Below are 5,534 nucleotides of genomic sequence, written 5' to 3'. Positions count from 1 at the left end.
CTCAAGTCATGGAGCTGGTAAAGAATGAAGCAAGAATGTGGCCTCAAACAGTGAAAGCTGAGGCTTGATGTTTTCACTGTAACAACCCACTCCCTAATTTCTAAGATATGCAGTAGGTGTTTAACATGTATGGTCTTATTTAATTCTTATAGCTACCCTTCAGTTTTACTACCACTTTATATGTGAGAAATCTAAAATTTAAAAAAAAAAAAAAAGCCTGAGGATTTAACGACTTAGATAATTCTCCCAATTTCTTAGAACTGTGCATTTTAAAAGTAAAAAAAAAATAATAATAATAATTTCAGGAGTTCCCGTCGTGGTGCAGTGGTTGAAGAGTCTGAGTAGGAACCATGCGGTTGCGGGTTCAGTCCCTGCCCTTGCTCAGTGGGTTAACGATCCGGCGTTGCCGTGAGCTGTGGTGTGGGTTGCAAGCGCGGCTCGGATCCTGCATTGCTGTGGCTCTGGCATAGGCCAGCGGCTACAGCTCCGATTGGACCCCTAGCCTGGGAACCTCCATGTGCCGCGGGAGCGGCCCAAGAAATGGCAAAAAGACAAAATAAATAAATAATAATTTCGAAGGTTTATCAAAGCCATGTCCTAATATTTAGCTAGCAAAGGGGTTTCTGGCTTGAGAATCAACCCAACTCCTGTGTTCTAGGTAGTTCAACTCTGGCAACTCTATTTCACTATTAAATCTTTTAGCATTGCCTGTCTCTAGATAACAAGGAAATTTAGAAAGAAAACACAGCAATACAAAAGAAAAATCCAAGAGCGAACACCTCTTATGTAGACCAGAACCCTTCACAAATTTTGGTTTGGTCATGGAATAACCAACACAGATATTACAGATAAAAATATATTATTATTATTATTATTTTTGTCTTTTTGCCTTTTCTTGGGCCACTTCTGCTGCACATGGAGGTTCCCAGGCTAGGAGTCTAATCGGAGCTGTAGCCTCTGGCCTACGCCAGAGCCACAGCAACGCAGGATCCAAGCCGTGTCTGCAACCTACACCACAGCTCACGGCAACGCCGGATCCGTAACCCACTGAGCAAGGCCAGGGATCGAACCTGCAACCTCATGGTCCCTAGCTGGATTTGTTAACCAGTGTGCCACGATGGGAACTCCCCAAAATATTTTATTTTTGTATGCTATTTCAGTGCTAGTGATTTACTGTATCACCTGATTACAAACACTAGAAACAATTTTTGACTTTGCTTTTTTATTTGTAATGGCTTAGATGATTCTGTTAGAAAATACAACAAATCATATTCATTCATTCATTTAAGCATTTTGCAAATAGTGAACAGATTTTATTTCAGCCTTATAGTATATATCAACAACAAAAACACCACATATAGGACTGCAATTACCTAAACATAACGAACTGTCAATAAATCCCAGGGATGTTTCACACTAGCATATATGGGCATTTGATGCTTCTGTTTGCCCCTATAAAGAACACTAAAGGTGAAATATTAACAGAGGAGATTGTAATTATAGAATCAAATACTTAAGTAAACACTGAGAAAATTATGTACCCATTCAAGTTTATGGCCAATCTGTAGAATGGAATAATAATGTTTACCTAAAAAGGGTTGTTGTGAGGAGTATATTAGTATCTGTCAAATATATATTACCTGCTCAATAATTATGAACTTTAGTAATGATGATGATGACTCTATAACATGAAGAATGATATGTTCTACTTTTGTGAACATTGTAGAGCCAGGAGAATAAAAATTGGTCCCAATTTGAACATGGGGTATCGTTACAAAATATAAAATCTCTCCTATTCAACTTTTTAATTATACTTCTTCCATTTCAACGTGCAGTCCTTAAAACATTATTTGGATCACGTGGGTCTCTTCCCTTTTGTGGCCATCGCTGAAGTGTCAGCAGCCAAAATGAAGTTCAATCCTTTTGTGACTTCTGACCAGAACAAGAACTGTAAACGGCATTTCAGTGTACCTTCCCATATTCACAGGGAAGATTATGTCTTCCCCTCTTTCTAAAGAACTGAGACAGACGTACAATGTTTGAGCCATGCCCATCCGAAAGGATGATGAAGTTCAGGTTGTACAAGAGCACTACAAAAGGCAGCAGACTGGCAAAGCAGTCCAGGTTCACAGGAAGAGAGATGTCATCTATATTAATGAGTGCTGTGGGAGAAGGATGATTGTCCCTGTGGGCATTCACCCCAGCAAGGTGGTTATCACTAGACTAAAACTGGACAAAGACTGCAAAAAGATCCTTGAATGTAAAGGCAAATCTTGCCAAGTAGGAAAGGAAAAGAACAAATGGAAGGAAGAAACAATTGGGAAGATGCAGGAATAAAATAATCTTGTATGAAACTTTCATTAAAAACTTGAAAAAAATTATTTGGCGAAATTGATGAAATCTTTATAAAATCTAGAGTTTAGTTAATAGTAATATCCCAATATTGTGTTCTTAACGTTGATGAATAAATCATGACAATGTTGTGTGACAACATTAAAAGAAATGCAAGGCTAGGATGAGGAATATGTGGGAGCTCTCTGAACTATCATGGTAACTTTTCTATAAATCTAAATTTATTCCCAAGTAAAAAAAAGTTTATTCAAAAAAATCAGTCTTTTACAATTAAAAAATTAAAATGAATAACTAGGAATAAAATAAATGTTTAAAAATATGAGAAAAAGATTATTAAATTTCCCATGGTAAGTTCACTTAGTGGCATAAAATGCAGTCATTAAAAGTTTCATTGTAAAACATGAACTAAATATAAAATACTTTGGATATTAAGGATAAAAAATGTGAAGAGCAGTATGTGTGCAGTGTGATTACAAGCATAGAAATATATTAATAAAAGCAGACCCATTAACACTGTCATCCTAGGACAATGAGATTCTGACTCATTCTTTTTCTTTTTGTCGGTTTCTAAATTTCTCTCACTTTTACTCTGAAAAATCATTATAGGTGAAAAAGATGCTCTAAATAACTAAGTTTACCCACCAGGAATGTGAATTAAGCCATGTTAAAGGAGATAGTATATTTGACCATGACTTCAATTTTAGAGAGAAAAAAAACCTTTTGTCAAGCAATTTTGAAAAATTTTGATTTTGGGGGATGGTCAAAAATGGATGAAAGTCATCAGAAGGTACAAACTTCCAATTACAATATAAGTCTTGAGGATGTAATATATAGCATGGTGACTACAGTTAGCAATACTGTATTGTATATTTGAATTTGAAATGTTTGAAATTTAAATATTTGAAACCTGTGAAAAGAGTATTCCCTAAAAGTTCTTTCAAGAGGAAAAAAAAAAAAAACAACAAAACTACTGGTGGTGATGAATGCTAACTAGACTTATGGTAGTGACCATTTTGAAGTATATATATACGTATGCATATGTCAAATCATTGCCGTGCACCTGAAACTGGTATAATGCATATTCATTTATATCTCAGTTAAAAAATAATTTGAGCAAGTGTTTCTGGGTTGTAACTTATTCTATATTCTTGGACACTAGATTTGTTTCAGTTGCAAATACTCTCAGCTTTCAAATGTCATCTCATACAAAGTTAACTAACGTTAGTTAACTAATGTTACCTAATCACAGCTGGATACTCTGAAAGCCCTCTTCAAAACTTGTTACCTGGGTACATTCACATAGAAAGAGGTGGAGTCACAAGTAACTTGTGCAAATTCAAAATATCACTGTAGTTTAAGAATCCAAAGTGCACATTGCTGCCAACAAAGGACAATTGAATCAAAAAGAGCACACTGTGGTTCTAGAAGTGCCCTCAAGGAAACAGCCATGGCTTTACTTTTTTGAACCTCTATATTTTGGCATTATTAGCAGTTGCATTTTGGGGTCCTTATGGAGTCTCACTTCTATCTCACTCCCTAGGGATACCTGTAAATATCTACTTCTTACATCCAGAGATTCCATCCCAAGTTCAGCTTCTTACTTTTGGGGTGAGGTACCCCTCACTTTTTGAAGTTATCTTTATGCCACTTTGCTTTCACAAAACACCTACCTTAGTACCTGTTTTCACTAACTGAAAGAAATCCGAAGGGGATTGTTACTTGTACGAAAAAAGGCAAAAAGTGAAAATAGCGGTCAGCATTTGTTGTGAAGCAAGCCCTCACAGAACCAGTGTGCTCCCTGAGCAGGCAAGTGGCACCGCCAAGCTTCTTACCTGGGAACTACACTCAGCATCAAGCCACCATAGCCGTTTTTTTTTTTTTTTTTTTTTTTTTTAATTAATTGAAGTATAATTGATTTACCATGTGTTAATTTTTGCTGTACAGCAAAGTGATTCATATACATAAACACATATCCATTTCCATATAGATTATGACAGACTATTGAGTAGAGTTTCTTGTGCTGTATGGCAGGTTCCTGTTGACTGTCCTCTCCTTACGTCATAGTATGCAGAGGCCATCCTAAGCTCCCAGTCCTTTGCTCCCCCCTAGCCACCCTTCCTCTTTGGTAACCATGAGTTTGTTTTCAGTCTGTCAGTCTATAAGCCACCATAGCTTTGAACTGTGTCTGTGAACATCTGTGCTTGATCTCAATTTATTCTGTGCATCCATTAGCAATATGTGTCCTAAGATAATTGTTGCTTCGCTTTACACTTTTTTGGCTCAGGATAGGTTTTGTAAGAAAGCTTTGCTTTTGACTATTTGTAGAAACCTGTATATTATTTGATTAATTTAATTCAGAATAGGAAGAAATAAGTAAAGATTGTTGGAAACAAACATAAAATATATGGGTTATAATGGATTATTCATAATGTTCAGCTATGCTGTGTAATTTTTAATCATATATTTAAAAATGCTTTAGATTACTTAAAACATAAATGCTACTTCAAAATGAAAACAATATGATTGGGAATTACCACTCAGTCAAAACTTTCACAATTTTAGGACTCCTAGTTGAAAATATTTCAAAGAGGGTATGTCTGTAATATATGTGTGAGTATGAGAATATTCTTGACAGAAAGAGTCTTTGGAACACTTTCACTTCTTGGGCCTGATGGAAGATCTATATTTAGAAGTAAAGACAGAATCGACTGGATAATTTCCATCACCAAATGATAGGCAAGCCATGTCTTTGGAAATCATGGCCATAGTTTCTTTCTCCCTTGGAGGTATTCCATCCTTAAACATGGAATAAGGTGTATTGAATCCTTTATTCCTGCATGGATAGAATTTGGACAAGATTTGGAAAATGGTGACCATTCCAGAAACCCCTCTCAACTCTTTTGCTGGAGAAAATCTTTGATAGGAACTCACCACTTAAAAAGGGTGTGTGTGTGTGTGGAAAGGAATCCTTGGAAGATGTTCAACTTTTGATGAGATAGCTCCTTGGATGATTTTCAAGACCTGGAGGGGTCCATAATGAAGAATCATGCTGCTTCCATTAGTGTATTTTTCCTCTTCATGTTTGCAGACAAAGCTGAGAATCTGTCCAATTTCTTCTTTGGCTAAGGTAGTCTTTATTTTAATAGAAAGGCTAGTCATCTTGGCACATTTGCAAATGAGAA

At 36.2% G+C, this 5,534-nt stretch overlaps 1 pseudogene; it reads left to right on the top strand.

Moving 5' to 3' along the window:
• The first annotated feature begins 1,862 nt into the window (after positions 1–1,862).
• Positions 1,863–2,337, top strand: LOC100513170 (large ribosomal subunit protein uL24 pseudogene; annotated as a pseudogene).
• Positions 2,338–5,534: the final 3,197 nt, after the last annotated feature.

Source organism: Sus scrofa, chromosome 9 (assembly GCF_054392235.1).
Source record: "Sus scrofa isolate SSC_HxYL_T2T_F1_AM1 chromosome 9, Sscrofa_HxYL_maternal_Yorkshire_Landrace_v2.0, whole genome shotgun sequence".
In the NCBI taxonomy this organism is placed as follows: domain Eukaryota; kingdom Metazoa; phylum Chordata; class Mammalia; order Artiodactyla; family Suidae; genus Sus; species Sus scrofa.
The sequence above is the reverse complement of the archived record's forward strand: the minus strand, read 5'-3'. Positions and strand labels throughout refer to the sequence as shown.